The sequence below is a fragment of the Ursus maritimus genome, unplaced genomic scaffold (genome assembly GCF_017311325.1).
Source record: "Ursus maritimus isolate PB19 unplaced genomic scaffold, ASM1731132v1 scaffold_8, whole genome shotgun sequence".
Lineage (NCBI taxonomy): Eukaryota > Metazoa > Chordata > Mammalia > Carnivora > Ursidae > Ursus > Ursus maritimus.
In genome coordinates, this window is record NW_024426996.1 from 60,846,954 (window position 1) to 60,865,841 (window position 18,888).

The following is an 18,888-nucleotide window of genomic DNA, read 5'->3' on the forward strand; positions in this document are numbered from 1 at the left end:
TAACAGGATGCATGGACTGAATGTTTGTATTTCCTCAAAATTCGTATGTGAAAAGCCTAACACCCAATGTGATGGTATTAGGAGGTGGGTCCTGCAAGAGGGGATTAGGTCATAAAGGCAGAGTCCCCATGAACCCTAAAGTCTCTTTAAAAAAAGAGACCAGAGAGCTCTTTCACCCACTTTTCACCATGTGAAGATACAAGAAGTTGGTAGCCTGACCCTGACCATGATGGCATCCTGATCTTAGACCTTCAGCCTCTAGAAATGTGAGAAGTAAATTCCTGTTGCTTATAAGGCAACCAGTGTATGGTAATTTGTTACAATAATCAAAACTCAGTTACAGGAGGTCCTACCTCTGATCTGATCTCCCTGTGTGACTTATTTCCCGCAAGGTTGCCGGTATCATCCTTCAACAATGAAAACTTAACTATGCTATTGCCTGTATGACTCTCCTTTATCAGCTCCTTATTTTTTCCACTATAAATTCTTTGTCTTCACTTTCACCTGGGCCCTCAACATGGAGCAATAATCTTTTAATTCTTCCCTGGTCAATGAACTCTCTCATTGCCCCAGGTTTATTCTAAATATTTATCATCATCAAGTCACTATTCCCATAACTATCAGCAAATTATATTGCCATTTACCTCATCAAGAAAGCTAATGACATTTAGGGGAGAATCACTTCAACTGTCAAATTTAGTTGCATACACACATCTTTGTTCCTTTCCTGACTCAAACAAGTAGTCTCTTTTCTCTGCCCAATGCAGGTTAATCAGTCCTATGCCTTTGATCCCATTTTCCACCATTACTTCTGGAAACTTGTTCTAACAGTTATCTTCTATTGCCAAAACCTTCTAACTCCCTTAATTCTTGGCCCTCTAGGTAATCTTTAAAAATACTTTTATTTCTCTCATCCTTAAAAACAACAACAACAAAAACAACAACAAAGAAAGAAAGGAAAAGTCCTCTCTAAGAACAAAATGGAGATACTAGAAATAAACCCATGTTTATATGGTCAATTAATCTACAACAAAGGAGAGAAGGGTATACAATGGGGAAAAGACAATCTCTTCAAGAAATGGTGTTGGGAAAATTGGACAGCAACATGCAAAAGAATGAAACTGGACCATTTTCTTACACCATGCACAAAAGCAAATTCAAAATGGATTAAAGATCTAAATGTGAGAACTGAAACCATAAAAATCCTAGAAGAGAACACAGGCAGTTATTTCTCTGATATCAGACATAGCAACATTTTTCTAGATGTGTCTCCTCAAGCACAGGAAATAAAAGCAAAATCAAACTATTGGGATTACACCAGAATAAAAGCTTTTGCACAGTGAAGGAAACAATCAACAAAACAATGAGTCAACTTACTGAGTGGGAGAAGATATCTGCAAATGATATATCTGATAAGGGGATTATATCTAAAATATATAAAGAACTTACACAACTCAACACCCCCAAAGAACAAATAACTTGCCTTAAAAATGGGCAGAGGAGCTGAGTAACATTTTTCCAAAAAAGAGATACAATAGCATATAGACACATGAAAGGATGCTCAACATCACTAGTCATCAGGGAAATGCAAATAAAAAACACAATGAGATATTACTTTATACCTGCCTAGAATGGCTAAAATAAAAAACATAAGAAATAACAAGTGTGAGTGAGGATGTGGAGGAAAAGGAAACCTTGTGCACTGCTGGCAGGAATGCAAATTGGTGCAACCACTGTGGAAAACAATTATGGAGAGTCTTCAAAACATTAAAAATAAAATTGTTATATGATCCTGTAATTCCAATACTAGATATTTACACAAGAAAATTAAAACACTAATTTGAAAAGATATATGCACCCTTCTATTCATTGCAACATTATTTACAATAGCCAAGATACAGAAGCAACCTAAGTGTCCATCGATAGATAAAGATAAAGAAGATGTTGTGTGTATATCCAACGGAATATTATTCGGCCATAAAAAAGAATGAGATCTTACCACTTGCAACAACATGGATGGACCTAGAGGGTATAATGTTAAGTGAAATAACTCAGAGAAAGGCAAATATCATATGATTCCACTCATTTGTGGAATTTCAGAAACAAAATAAACAAAAGAAAAATAAGAGACAAACAAAAAAAGATTCTTAAATACAGAGAACAGATTGGTGGTTGCCAGAGTGGTGTGGGGATAGGGGAAAATAAAGGGGATTAAGAGTACACTTATCTCGATGAGCACTGAGTAATGTATAGAACTGCTGAATCATTTTACTGTACACCTGAAACCAATACAACACATGCTAATTCAACTTCAATGAAAAAGCAAAGTCCTCCCTTAAAATAAAAAACTGAGGGCTTCAGAGGGGAGGGGAGTGGGGGGGTTGGGATAGGCTGGTGATAGGTATTAAGGAGGGCACGTATTGCATGGAGCACTGGGTTTGATATGCAAATAATGAATCATGGAACACTACATCAAAAACTAAGGATGTACTGTGTGGTGACTAACATAACATAATAAAAAATTATTATTAAAAAACAAAAATAAAAGAAAATCTCTCCTTAAAACTCCTCTCCCTTCTAGATAACTATCTTTGGTAAATTGTAGAACTGGCTACAAAATGTTCCCATTACAGTATGTACACCACTTTGCTATGAGAGTTTGACATTCCTCCACCAAGAGACGGAGTCTATCCCTCCGCCCCTTGAATCTGGATGTCCATGTAAATTGCTTTGCCTAATAGAATACTGCCAATGTGAGAAAGAGCTCCAGCCAGCATCCAGGTAGGAAGGCCCAGTTATTTCTGACATTACAGACACCACAGCCATCCCAGCTGTGTCCCAGGCATGAGAATAGGTCCAAGTGCACAATGCAGATCAGGGATAAACTATCCCAGCTGAGCCCAGACCAAATGACTGACCCACAGAACTATGAGCAAATAGATTATTGTTGCTTCAAGGCAACAGCGTCATGGTGGTTTGTTATGCAGTAAGTTAACTGATGTAGCAATTCATACTTACAAGTGAGATGCCACTGGGACAAAACTCCAATACCGGTGGCATTGGCTTTGAACCAGTTGGCTGTAAAACCAGAAAGAGAAATATTAACAAAGATAATGAAAAGATGAAAATACTGAGAAAATTTCTATATTAGGTTAGAAAATGGTGATCTTTCTTATGGGGTAGACAAATGATTGTCAAACTGTCGTCTGCGATATCCTGGAAGAGAGAATTTGTACCTAACGAAGTGCAGATTTGGCTAAGGATATTAGCAAGCAGAATGCTAAAAGTATCAGTGAGCCACTCTTCGTCAAATGTGACAAGAAGGAGAGATGAATAAAGGAACTGTTCCAAATCACAAGTTGAATTTTGAGAAAATACAGAAGGCCCAGGATGTTCTGAGTTGGAAAATAAGGCTCGTTCTTAATTCTGGCCTCAAACCAGCAAAAAGGCTCTAGAAGTAAGATATAGCCTCAGGCTGAAGATCAGATTGAGGATGTGGCTGTTAAGACCCTTTGTCAATACCTTAGAAGGATTTCAGGTGGTGTACAGCAGAACTCTGCTCGACAAAGGTTTTCAGAATGTCAAAGTACAGAGATAAGTGTATGCAAAAATCGTATTTTTTATCTAATGATATTGATTATAGTACAATGCACAGAAAACCTATAAAGTATTTAAAGGAACTGTACCAATATGAATGAAGACTGGGACAGTTAAAAGTGAAAGTCTGAGTCTCCAACTTTCTATGGCTAAGCAGCAAGGTGAAAAAGCTATTCAGCTGAAAACACAGGCCACCTCTTACATAAAAAGAAGGGTAACCCAGAGGGCAGAACCAAGAATCAAAAGGACAGAGCCAAGAGCCTCAGAGAATTATTAGACTAGGTGACCACTCCATGGGAGCAGAATAAAACTTCATCAAGGACTACCTGCTGTCCTCAGGCTTGCAGAACCTGATAACTTGTGCCCTGCCACACTGCAGAACTATGATCTAGTGACTGCTATCTCTTTCCCATTCTTCATTTTTTATAAATGGCAGTGAATACTGGGTTGTATAGGGAGTGGTGGGGGGGCAGATAACTTTTAATTTTTGGGTACAGATCTATATACAAAGGGAAATGGCTGGAGGGTCTTATTTTCATCCAGGCCTGATCACGTGTTCATGGACTTTGAACTTTGGGCTTGAGGAGAAAATTCGATGAGAATTTTTGGGTCCTGAAAAGGCATGAGCGTATTTAGCACAAGACAGGAATACGTATAACCTGTGGACATAGAACACATGGTGACAGACTAATAAATGGCCACCAATTGTTCCTGCACGCATGCCTTTTTGTAGTATAACTCCACCCCTCCTTCCATCAAGACAAAAGTCTGTGCCTCTGTCCCTTGAATACTGGCTGACCCTGTGTTTTGCTTTGACTATGAGAACATGGCAGAAATAAAACTGAACAAGTGTGAGCATAGACCTCAAGAAGTGTCACATAGTACATGCTTGTCTTGCAATGTTGTCATCTTGTGAACACGCTTGACTCCCTTGAGGGTGAGAGACTCTGTATGAAGTGAGAGGTCTATCTGCTCCAGATGCTCCAGACAAGTGAATGAGCTCAACCAGCAGCACATGAAGCAAAAGAAGAGCCATCCCATCTGAGCCCAGCTCAAAATGCCAGCCCACAGAACTGTCAGTAAATTAAAATTGCTGTTTTAGGTCCCTGTGTTTTGGGATGATTTGTTACACACCAGTAGATAACCAAAACAAAGTCTTTTTATCTAATCACACTACCGTCTTGAAAAAGTTTTATTTTAAATCTATTTATTTACTTCCCTTTTTCTATGCTTTGTTTTGGGGGTGTTGTCAGTGGGTTAAGTGACTGCCTTTGGCTCAGGTCATAGTCCCAGGGTCCTGGGATCATGCCCCACATCAGGCTCCCTGCTCAGCAGGGGAGTCTGCTTCTCCCCTTCCACCTGCTCATGAGCTCTCTCTCACTCACTCTTTCTCTTTCAAATAAATACCTAAAATCTTAAAAAAAAAAAAAAAAGAAAAAAGAAAGAAAGAAAGAAAGAAAGAAAAGAAAATTGTATCCACTTGCATGGTTTTCAAAGCCATAATTAATTATATCCTATCCTGATGTTAGAAAACACAAACCTCTAATCACTTCACTTTGAAAAACCTGTTTTTTCTCCTGTGCAATGGGACTCATAATGGCAGTGCCTATCACATACAATTTATTTTGAGAATTAATTGAACTAATACATAGAGTATACTTTAAAGGGTACCTAGTACATAGCAAATATGTGAAATATGTTGAATTGTTCACTAATTATTATTATCCTTATAACTAACCTCATCGTACTGTTAAATTTTGTATTTTACTGTTACCTGTAATCAAAACTATTTTAACTAGTAAAACAAGTAAATTAAAATTTAATGCTAGACATCTCAAAGGTTATGCTAGACTAGGAGAGAACTTTTGAAAAAAATGGGGATTTTTCAGAAGAATCCTAAATTAGGAACTAGATAGCTGCCAGGCTGCTAATGATTCATTTCTGCATTGACTTATAACTTAGTAAAAAAAAAAAAAAAAAAAAAAATTCATTACTCTTGTCAATCTAGAAAGGACTTTCGATATATGTAGCCTAAATTGGGTAAGCTGATACCCAAAGAGAAGACACCACTTGTTTGAGAACACACTGTAAATTACTCTCAGACTTGGAACCCAGACACATGTCGTTTCAGGGCCCTGAGCACCATACCTCACTGTTTCACTGCACTAAACTCAGGGAACCTCATGTGATCAGCAGAAGTGGTTCCCAGGCTAGAACACTTTTGCAGAGTGTTCCAGTTTCCACTTGAGCTGTAATGAGTGCAAAGTACATCTCTCACACTCTTACAAAAAGAAAGCAGTCTGCATATCTGAATTCACAATTTTCTTGAACCCGCTTGAAAGTTGAGTTCCTTGGGCAACCAGCCAGCCTGAAATCTCAGAAGAGACAGATCCCAACAGGGAGAGACAGACACTTGCTTATCTGAGACGCCAAAAAAATAATTCAGCTGTAATCATTAGTAAATTGGTAAAGACAATGAGAGAATATAGAACTGCTGGGGGTGCAGATATAAGTGGAATTCCCAGCTACGTGCAGACCCTTCTGCATGGACTTCACAAACGTATTAGAGACTTGAGAAAGTGTCTCCTGTGGTACAGGCTAGTCGTAGAGAGAGAGCCACTGTGGGAAAGGAACAGAACCCTAACCCCACCCGGTGGCTTCTCCCCTCTGCCCCCTATGGAACAAGAGCCTAAACTGATGGCAAAAGGGCAAAAATCGCTGTCCAAAGAGGGCAGTATTGAAAACTCAATTCAAAAGGAGTAGGAACAGAAAAACAAAAAACAAAACAAAAAAAAAACCTCCTGGGACCTGGCAGAGGATAAATTGCCCAGAACTATACCCAGGGAAGGGATCGGAGCACTGACCTGATTATATCCCCAAGATCCAGGGACATGGTGCCTGCCCAGGACTGAGGCTACATTAGAGCGGCCAAGAATGGTTCCGCCAGCCTTAATGTGAGGCTAACCAGCATCCAATAACAAGTTGCAGAGGGATACCATTGGGAGTGATGCAAGACAGGGAGAAAAGGGGAAGCAGAAAGGCAAGACTCTTAAAGCCAGGGGTAGAGCCGACATGGAGGGAAGCCCTCTGGAACAGCCACTGCCCCTGGGAAAACAAGGGAGCACCAGGAAATCTGGTGACTGTAAAACCCTGAGGTTAACCATAACAACCAAATATCCCAAATGCTGATTAACTCCTGGCGAAGTTGACTCAGACAGCTACAACCAAAGGCCTGGAGGAAGGAGAGTCATGCTCCTTTCCAGGCATAAAATCTATTTACCTCAGTGTCTACTATCCTACACAAGACGTCTCAATGTATTTGTAAGGGTTCTCCAGAGAAACAGAACCAATAGTCTGTGTGCATGTCTGTGTGTGTAGACAAAGAGAGAGATTTCTTTTTTTTTCCTTAAGATTTTATTTATTTGAGAGAGAGAGAGAGAGAAGAGCACGCATGAGCAGGGGGAGCAGCAGAGGGAGAGGGATGAGCAGTGTCCCCGCTGAGCAGGGAGCTCGATGTGGGGCTCGATCCCAGGACCCTGGGATCATGACCTGAGCTGAAGGCAGACACCTCACTGACTGAGCCACCCAGATGCCTCCGAGAGACAGGTTTCTTATAAGGAAATAGCTAATGCAATTATGGCGGCCGACAAGTCCCAATATCCTCAGGGTGAGTCAGCAAGCTGGAGACCCAGGAGAACTAATGCTGGGTTCCAGTCCCAAACCCTACAACCTCAAGACCCAAGAGCTGATGTTTCAGTCCTGGTTTGAAGAAACAACCACAAATTTTCCAAAATTAATGGCAAACACCAAACCCCAGATATAAGAATCTTAGAGAACACCACACGAGGTCGATACCAGAGGGGGGAAAGAAAATAAATAAATAAATAAATAAATAAATAAATAAATAAATAAAACTCATATGGATATATTCCGACTGCTTAAAACCAAAGACAAAGAAAATCTTAAAGACAGCCATAGAAAAAAGACATGTTATCCATAGGACAATAAAGATGAGAAATATAAAATGCTTCTTGTCAAAAACTATACAAGACAGAAGAAAATGAAGAGACATCTTTAAAGTGCTAGAAAAAATAAACCTTTATGCCATAATTCTAAACTTAATGAAGATACCTTTCAAAAATAAAGGACAAATCAAGACATTCTCATATAAACAAAATGAAGAAAATTCATTGCCAGGAGATCTGTCTTAAAGAACTGTGAAAGGGAGTTTTTTAAGAACCAATGGCAGCAGACAGAAATCTGTATATAAACAAATAAAGAACAATAGGAAATGCAGCAGATGAAGTAAAATGAATTTTCTTTGCTTATTTGAACGGTCTTAAAAGATAAGCGACCATTTAAAACAAAGATGGTAGCCGTGCATTGTGTCTTTATAGCATATAGAAACAAAACATACAACAATAGCACACAGAATGAGAGGAAAGAATTTGGAATACACAGTTCTAATGGTTAACACTGCATGTGAAGTATATAATATCATTGGAACATAGCCTCTGATTAATTAGAGATGTACATTGTAAATCCTAAGGCAACCACTAAAACAATTAATACAATTCAGGGTCCTTTTATAGTCTTCGATTTTGCTACAATAATAAAGTATTTAAATATCTGAGAATAAATTGATAACAGAATGCCTAATTTTTCTACCAGATATTTACTGCCTTTAGGTATTGTTTATGTGTATAAACTTAATTATATCTAACTCATGTAAATCCTTCCAATTAACATGTCTATACCCAACAATTAAGCACTTATTCAGTTATTATCTCAGAGGGATTGTTTTTTTACAAAGACTATAATTTCCTTGATATTAGGAGCTTGGCTTTGCTCTTTAAATCTTAAATCGACCAGAGTTCTCAGCACATGACATGTGTTAAGCCAAGTGTTACTTACAGACTAAAGCCTTGGTGGTAGATAGTGGGTTTTCTTAACTTTGCTCTCTCCATTCTTGGCTCTGCCTGGTTCTGGCCTCTCACCACCAGGACAGATGCCACCATAATGCAGTTTCATCTGTCCCTGGGCTATTCATAGTCCACCCTAAATGCAAGTTCAACTCATATTTCTGATCATAACTGTATCTTGCTTCTCAACGAAGAAGATAAGTTTTTGTTAATGTTATCCATCCACTTTGTTTCATTCTGAAGTCCTATCAGAGATCAATAAGACAAAACAGGACGTCCAGGGATGTTACAAACGTTCCGGCATACGAGTGGGAAGTTGGTTACATTGGAGGAGCCGCACAAGCTCTTTCATGTCTACAATCCTGAGATTTGCTTCTTGAATGTTCATCCAAAATGGCAGCCCATGTCATGAAGAAAATACTACTGTTGTAACTGAGACAATGAGCTCTTGACAAGGCCTACCCTTATAGCTAGGGGACTTGATTGATGGGTGAATTTTTAGTTATTTTTTGGTGGAGGGAGTCAAATCTACTCCATCCGATAGAGACGCATGACAAGTACTCAGTTTCTGAACCTCAGGCAGCCTAGCTACAATAGATGGAAACATGACTGGGAACCAGAGACAGAATAGAGAGTTTGGGGGCTAGGTTGATATATTTTATTATCTGATGTTAGAAAGAAATGGTAAGCAGAAACCAAAAGAGGCAGACTAAATTTTTCATTTGTCTATTGAATGCAGACAGTGGGACAAATAAATACCAATTTATGAAGGAAATACCATAGAAATACGAGAACTTACAGACATGCCCTTCTCTACCCTGGCTGTGAAACCACAAAATGAAAATGCACATTTACAGGAAAGAATAAAGAAGAAAAAAGAGTTATTTTTTTAGAGGAAAAAACTTTTTTTAATAATATGTTTATAGGTTAAAACATTTATCAGCTTCTGATATATTACTTTAATTGTAGTTACTTTAAGACCACGAGTTTCCAAATTACTCACATAAAACAGATCTTGTAAAATTTTCAAAAAAGGTAAAGCAGTTAAAACCCAAAAATGCATGTTTTTTAATATATTAATGCTCCATCCACTATGAATCTTATTATGTTTGACTTCTTAATGATAAGAAGATCAATTTCCTAAACTTGTTTTCTTTTTTACTGTGTGTTCCAAGATGATTCTAATGAGATATGTGAAAGATAAGGAGATAAAAATGTGTCAAAACTGAGAAAAATTACATTCTATGGTTATGCTAATTATCAATTCTCTAGCTACTATCTTTTTCACTCCTTTTTATTATCAATATTGCTTTGGCATTTTTTAGACACATAATGTCTTCATAAAAAAATAGAATTCTAATATAAGCTTCCACTGTTATCTGAAAGTAGAGCGTTCTATGAAACCTTTCTTATGCCAAAATGGCATAAAACGAAGAGTATTCCCTGCTTTTCAAAAATCCGAGTTACACCACCTGGCATTTTTGAAAGCCCCACATTAGTACCTGTTTTCGCTAACTGAAGGAAATCCAAAGAGAATTTTTGCTTTTGTGAAAAAAAGCCATTATCCTGCTAATGTCGGTACAATTACCCACTCTTTAGTCACACAACATTATAAAGAAGGCTGATTAATAAATTATTTTCTAATGCCTGGTATAAATCATTAGGACATTTTATATGCTTAAATGCGTAAAGAAATACTCTAGCTAGCTTCCATGGCTGGCCATTTCCCCACATGCAACACCTGCACGTAGCTTTGTCGAGGCTTGCCTGTACCCTAACTTTTGTTGGTATCAGTATGGATCAAAACCAAAATTTAAATCCCTATAAATTCCTGAGACTAGTAGAATCAAAACAAGAAGTGACAATTACATCTTCAAAGACCTTCCTGAAATACATTTTCTCAGAGATCTTCCTTTTACGAGATATATTTCATTCCTCTAGGCTCTTTCTTTGGTCATGGTTGTTTAGAAATTAGCTCTAATATTATTGTTACCTCACTGATCAGTAATGTGATTTGGGCCATTAGCAAAATCATAATTGTGGTATTATCTTTTAGTTCATCCGGCTATTCTTTATTAAATGCCTATGATACACGGGGTACTCCGTTAAGCAATGTGAATACAATGTTAATCAAATAAGACATAGTTTCAGGTTTCTCATAGTTTCTGGTCTTACACAGGATATGTGGTCAAAAAGACAATAATACTGAGGAAAAAATGTTAGTTTTATGATAGATAATGGAGCATATATCAGCAGGGACCTGATCTAGCCTAGGAGACCAAGGAAAACTTCTCAGACAATGTGGTATTTAAACCGACATATTAAGAATGAGTAGAACTTAGCTAGGTGAAGGAATCAGGGTGCAGAGGAGGGAAGAAAGCAGTACATTCTTGGCAATAGAAAACGTATTTTTGCAGTATCAGAGGCAATGTGAGTTAAGTAAACTAAAAAGGTAGGGGACATGAAAACAAGAGTCTGTAAGAATGAACCAAGACCAAACCATGTAGGGTCATGCAACTCATGCTAAAGATTGTTTTATGCTAAGTAAGAGTACTGTGTGGCTTCTTTCAGAAGGATGATATAATCAAATCTACATTTTCAAAAGATTATTCTCTGTGCATCAATTTTTCATATGTGAACGAGCTAATGTGGTCCCTTGTAGCTTTCAAATTCTGTGAGACACAAATTAGAAGTCTTGGCAGATTTGTTCAGCAACCTGTATATTTGAGTAATTGTCATTCCAAAAGACCATTGGCTTGGGTGACAAAATCCATTATCTGAGAAGGCCTATGGAGAACTGAGCCTGGGAAAAGACATGAGCTTATCTCCCACTTCCCTTGGGAGAGAGAGTGATGGTAGAACAGTGGACCTATCCAAAGCAAATTCTATACATTGTATCCCACCCTGTGCTCATTCATGTTTTGACACTGCGTACAGGACATACATGTTCTTTTTACCAAAAAGCAAGAGGTCGTGATTCTGGGTCTTTCGTACCAGTGAGATTATAAATGAAGATCATCATAATAATAATCATACTTGAATGCCATGTGCCAGGTCTTATTAATTATTTTTTGATAGTTGAACTTCGCAACAACTGTATGAGTTGTGTACTATTATTATTATGCCCATTTTAAGGATAGGAAACTCATACATAGAAAGTTATCTGTTGCCCCAGTTCATACGCTGTGAGGTTGAAGCAAGATCCACACCCCAGCATTCTTTAGTCCTCTGGAACTTTATGCTCTAGTGCATTCCTCACACGCACACCCTTGTCCCATGTAAGTCAAGTAATGTTTTGTGAGGTGAAGCAGACAGGAGTGCAAAGATGCCTCTGGAAGCATGGGGTCCACCAGGCCTTACATAAATGTACAGAAGTCGCTGTCTTTACCCTTGTGGTTCTGCTCCCACTTCTGCACCTCTGTGCTCATTATGAAAAAAGCACATTTGGGGGGCTGACTAGTATGTTACATTCCCAGTAATAAGATGATTTAAAATAATAAAGAACAAATTCAGGACACTTGGGTGGCTCAGTCCTTTGAGTGTCTGACTTTTGATTTCAGCTCAGGTCATGATCTCAGGGTCGTGCGACCGGGCCCCGCATTGCACTCCGTGCTGAGCACAGAGCCTGCTTAAGATTCTCTCTGTTCCTCTCTCTGACCCTCCTTCCCTGGTGGAAAAGAAAAGAAAAGAAAAGAAAAGAGAAGAGAAGAAAAGGGAAGAAAAGGGAAGAAAAGGGAAGAAAAGGGAAGGGAAGGGAAGGGAAGGGAAGGGAAGGGAAGGAAAGGAAAGGAAAGGAAAGGAAAGGAAAGGAAAGGAAAGGAAAGGAAAGGAAAGGAAAGGAAAGGAAAGGAAAAAGGATTTTACTTACCGTAAAATTCAGAATTTTATCCACTTAAATCATTTTCTTTTTTTCTTGAGGGAACTTCTCATCTTCTTCCTGATGCTGAAGCAATTTGTATCAGCTCAGGTTTCCCTGCAGGTGACAGGGTGGCATCTTGGCAGATAGATGGTGAGGAGGAAAAGAAATGCTCATTAAGAGGAAATTTTGTTACACGTGTCACACACATTTTTTCATGTCCACATGGAGAATCGTTAAGTCTGAGCAAGGATACTTTGCCTGCTTTATCTCGGTTTCCTCATCCATCCCTTCCTCTCTGAAAGCACAAGGCGGTGAGAAAGCAGGGATTTCACATGCACGTTAGCATGAATTAACTCACTGTTGCTTACAGGTAAAAAATACAATTTTGATAAGGGGAGAGAAAATGAAGACAAGGTAGAAAATTAGGGCAGTGAAAGCCAGAATCCTACAGCAATGAAATGCTTGACTTTGGGGATCACAGTCACCGCATTTCTGAACCTTTCTTTTTTCATTCACAAGTTAGGAAAAATAACAGCATCATCCCACAGGCAGTTTTCAGGACTATCTGAATACTAGATAGAAAACTGTTAAGGTAGTTCTGATAATACTATTAATATATGATCTTGTATTTTCTATATATTATTTTAAAATATTTAATATAGCTATGCATTTTATAATACAGAAGATAAAATTATAAAATTACAAAATATTTACAAAATTACTATTAAAAAAGTAATTGTCTAAATTAGGTAGCAAAATGTTATGGTATAAGATTTCTCTAAAGTTGGAACATAATTAATAATTATAATGTCTTGTACTCACTTCTTTTTTACCCGATTAAACCGTCACAGTTTAATCCATGATTTAATTAGCATTATGATAAAAATTAAGTAACGTGCAAGGTGTATAAAACAATAGATTGTATGTAGTAAATGCTTAATAAAAATGAACTCTTGAAAGACGGTTAGAACTGAGTGTGGGGAGTCTAGAGTCACTACTTCTAGTTCTATCACTTACTGGACGGATGACTTTGGCAAGTACTTAATCTCTCTGTTTCCTCAACTAAAGATTGGACAAAAATAGTAACTGTGTTCAAAAGGTTGTTTTGAGGATTAAATCTCTTACTATATGCAACTAATTATATAATTATATGTAGTCTAGCATATTGTAACGTCCAACATATTGTAATCACTTAATAAAGAGAGAGACAGAGCCACCTTATGTAAAATATCAAAGCTCGGTCTAGTGCTTTCCAAGGGTACAAATAAAAAATCTCACTTCCTCATTTTTTCCTATTCCCAACCCTCTTTTAAGACACAGAGGAAATAGCAGGTAATTAAAACCGTAGACATGTTTAGAAGGGTAAATCCAAGAGTCACTCTACCACATCCGATTCTCTCCTCATTGCCCACTGGTGGCTGCTTACCCATGCACATTCTTCCCGAACACTCTACCCCCTACACAGAGTGGGAAACAATGCCAATTTGCTTGGCAGAATGCCCTTCACCGCATTTACAATATGCTACCTAACCTTCATGAGGGTTCGAGCCAATCCAATTTTCTTTTTCTATTTGTTTAAACCAAGTAGCTCAGATACTTGACTTTGAGCTTTTATTTAGAAAAAAATAAATTATAAAACAAAAATTCTCACAGACAAAACTCTTTGGAGTTCAAATGCTTGAAAATACAACACTGTTGGTCTTTTCATTTTCAGTTCCTCCGGCAACCAGTGCACCATAAGGGTTCTCCAAATTCCTCAGTCCTGTTGCTCTGAGAGTGTGATTGGCCATTTTAAAGATCCTAAGAAAACAAAGGATTCTAGGTTTGATATGCATTTCAACTAATGAAATTTTCAGAAATAATACTGAAGAACATTTATACTTGTTAAGGTACTTACTGTCCCATTATTGAAGCATTTAAGCAGATGCCAGGTTACTCCTCCGAAAGAATGCAGGTAATCTGGTGGGCACCATTGCTCCGCCTGCCCAGTGTTCCTCCCCATTTCTTCTGTAAGATGCTTTCTCCACACTCCCAGCAGCTTTCCAATCGAAGCATTCGTGTTCTTATTTGACTCTGGACCTCTGGAAGCAGATATTGGTCTAGTAATGGGAAAATAAGTCAAAAGGGACCATTGGGGACTTTTCCTGATACTTTTCAAACTAAGTGAGAGAACACAAAGGTGTAGAGTTGAAAATCTGGGGCTGTCAAGCCAGATTCCCCGTGATCATGTCAATTCCTCCACTCGAAAGTTGAAAGTAATCAGAGAGGTGGAGGACAGAGGATTTTTAGGGCAGTGAAAATACTCTGTACACTACTATATTGATGAATATATATGTCATTATACATTTGTCCAAACCCATAGAATGACAACACATCAAGAGTGAAATGTAATATAAATTTACGAATTTTGAGTGATTATGATGTTCATCGTAGGTTCGTCAATGGCAATAAATGTACCACTGCGGTAGGGGATGGGGGGCAGGGGCCTTATCGTAAATCTCTATATCTTACCCTCAATTTTGCTGTTAACCTAAAACTGCTCTAAAAACATAAAGTCTTATTTTTTTTAATGTAAAAAAAATTAGATGCATTAATATATGATTACTATCTCTCAACTCCTCATCGGTCATGAATTTGTAGGGAACATATCTAAGTGATGAAGAGGGAAGGTCCCTGGTCCTTCAAGACTCTTTCTTTTTTTATTTTTATTGAATTGAGAGAGAGAGAGAGAGAGAAAGCATGTACAAGAGGGAGGAGAGGCAGAGGGAGAGGGAGAAGCAGACTCCTTACTGAGCAGGAAGCCTTATGTGGGGCTCAATCCCAGGACTCTGGGATCATGACCTGAGCTGAAGGCAGATGCTTAATTGACTGAGCCACCCAGGCGCTCCAATAGATGTCTTTATCTAGAGTTCATTCTCTCTCAACTTCTGGGTCTTATGTGCCATTTCAGATGGTATTAGCCTTTCATTTCATTTTGTTTATTTTTCCTTTCTGGAGAATACAACAAAAATTATATAAAGTTTAAAAGGAACAGGGAAACTGGGCTTGTTGATCCTGAAATAATAGTTTAATAAATGGTCCTTAAGTTTATCTATCTATCTATCTATCTATCTATCTATCTATCTATCTATCATTATCTCTCTATATATTATCTAACACCTATCAATCAAGTGGGGTTAATTGCTCCCCAGATTAGGGGCACCTGGATGGCTCAATCAAATGACTATCTGCCTTCGGCTCAGGTCATGTTCCCAGGGTCCTGAGATCGAGCCCCGCTTCAGGCTCCCTGCTCAGCAAGGAGTCTGCTTATCCCTCACCCTCTGCCCCTCCTCCCCGCTTATGCTCTCTCTCTCTCAAATAAATAAATAAAATCTTTAAAAAAAATTGCTTCCCAGATTAAAGGGTAGGTATGGATTTAGTTAGATGCCAAGCAGTGAGTATAGAACAAGAGTAACCAAGGAAACTTCACGGACTTCCTCATGGAGAGATATTTTGTCACAGGTATAACTAAAACTTGTAAGAATCTATAGTAACTAGAAAGAAAGGGAATAAAGTGCTTTAGTTGAGAATAGATTTTCTCAACTTTTAAAAAACTTTCTCAGAATTGTAATTCTGATGGGGTTTATGTGTAAACAATCACTGGTTAATACATAAAATTATCTAGAGCTTTTCAAGTGTCCATAAACCTATATTAGCACGATGAAAATAAGGAGGAACTGAGTTTAAAAGATAAAGTCTCAAAATGTAGCACTACTACAGCGACCTCAGTGACCTTGAGCAAATCTCTTAACATCTGTAAGCCCATTTTACTCATCTCTGTGAGAAACTTACATGTTTATCATAATTTTATTATAAAAGCTAAGCAAGAAAATATGCAAAAAAAATAAACTACAAAGTACTTATGCAGAGAAAGATAACCACTGTATTCTTGAGTTTCATAGTTATGGAGGATGCCTAATGTATCTTTAGGACCTCAAAACCTAGTATAATGTTCCCCATTTCCCAGTAAGTAAAGTCTAAATTTCTTGATATTATGTTTTAAAAAGTCATGACCGTCTAGCCCTTGTTTATATCTCTTGCTACTTTCTTATCATATTGTTTAGTTGTAGTGATTGTGCCCTTTTGAGTTCATGAATTATTCCTCTAATAAATTGGGATCTTTCCACATGTTCTGCTCTGTCCCAGGAACTCTCCTTCCTTTGTTCTCTTGGTTATTCTTAACCTTCAGGCTCATTTTTTATACCATTTCTTTCAGAACACCTTCCATGGTCTCCCATAGATGGGGCTAGGTGCTTCTATGTGCTCTTGTGATGTTGTGTGTGTACTTGCTAACTGTACTTATGCAATGCCCCTAATTACTTGTTTTCCCTATTTTTTTTAATAAACTCTTTGAGAAGGAAGCCTCTGTCTTATTCAGCTTTGCATTCTCATTGCATAGCAAAGAGTCATAGAGCAGGTGCTCAAAAGATAGTTGTAGAATGAATTCTGGTGTATTGTAATTAGAACATTAAAAATGAAAGAATTTCTCATTTTATCTGATAGTGATCTGGTATTATTTAGGAACAAGTTTTTAACAAGTGTAAATGATTGGAGGATGTTTAGTCTTCTTAAAAGTTTGAATCTGAGTCAAGATGTGAATTTTAAAATATGATTTCTTGTCAACGTTATGACTATATTTGTAATATGACATTAAACTCAAAGTTTCTACTGCAAGGCCAAAATACAGCAGATATCAGATATCTCTGAGAGCGTACGACAGATTTCTCCTCCCAGAGAAATCTTTAAAGACGGAATTTGAGAACTAGTTGCAGGTCTCTAGGATCCATCATCTCATATTGAGCATCTTAAAGGGGCACAGAAGGAATCTGTGAGGAGGGTTCCTTAACAGAGAACCAATGGAGGACTGAGTCTGTTGCTAAGAAGTGCTCTCTTTCTCATTCTCCTCTCTCTCTCTCTCTCTCTCTCTCTCTTTCTCTCTCATACACCAACACCTGAGGGAGGGGTTGGCGGCTCAATCTTCTTCCTCTCCAGCCTAAAATTGAAAGGCTTCAATGACACCTGTCATAAAATGTAATATTTATATTAAGTTTAGAAAGCAGAGCAGATGAGTCCGATTCACTTGTGGGAAATTCAGAAGACAATAGAGAAGATCCAGCAGCTGCTGAGTGAAAGAGAAACAACTCAGCTGGTAATCCTGCACTCCCTGAGTTCACAAGGTAGAGGACGTGTGAGAATTTTCCATGGACCAGATGTGGGCTGTGAAGCCAAGAGAGCTAGTTAGGGTCCAGGCTTCTTCTCTTGCCTTCAAGAGGACTGCTTGAAAGGCAAGATGCCTCCAATAGGGAGGAATCTGTGTGGACTAGACTTCAAAAGGCAATCAGCATCCAGAGGAAAACGTATTGTCCACATCCAAAGGTCCAGGAGGGAAGCCACTAAACAACAAATGAAATCACCCCAGAGAATCACTCCCCAATACCTGACAGGTATTTCACAGAGAAATTTCAACAGATTGCCAAGTCAGCAAAAATATCTGGACACCTTTGCTTTTCTCTCCTCCAAACTCCAACCTCCATTTCAGGGTGAGGCGAGAGAGAAGAGAGGAAACGTAAAAAGCCAACCATATTCCCTTATACAAAGACAGGAGCTCTGCATCTGCTTCAAAACCCAACATGAACATATTTTGTAAAACAATAGGAAAGCACCAGCCTGCCAGAAAAAAGCATAGCTGATTTAAAGCATGAGAAACAGATTTATAAAGGAAATATAATCCACAAAAATTATAAATATATTTTAAACCTTTATTCTTTTATTTAGCTGTTTTTAATGGAATGACATCTTAAGGACAGAAAAGAAGTCTTTAATCCTAACTTCAGTTTGTAAACATATCTGATAAGTTAGATATGAAATACCAAGCTCCGCAGCATCTTTGATGAGATGGTGTGAGAACCATATGGCAAAGCTAGATTATCCCTCATCCCAAAGGGAGTTAAAAAATGTAAATGCTACTCCACAGCAACACAATCAAGTCCTCAAATTAAATCATTTTTATTCAATTCACTGAGAAAAATACAATTTTATCCAATTAGTAAGAAGGAAAAAAATAACTCACCATATATACCTCCTAAGACAGCTGACTCCAGACAGAAGGCAGATGTGGAACTCACGCTGATGGACAAGGAAGAGTAGCTCCCATGAGAACAAAGGAATAGGAATTGGTGAGAGAAAGGTGTAGACACAGATGGGGTTCGCTGGACTTTGAGTTTTCAAGCATACATGTTACAACAGCAATAACAGTGAAGGAACTAACTGCTTCATTTCACAGGTAAGGGAACGAGGGCCCAGGAAGATAAATTAATTTACTCATGGTCAAACAAAAACATGGTCAAATGTCAAAACTGGGACTCATGTCTAGGTCTTTTGATTGTAAATATCGAAGACATTCCTCTCCATTTCTCTGAGCCTTCTTTTTTTTTTTTTTAAGATTTATTTATCTATTTGTGAGAAAGAGAA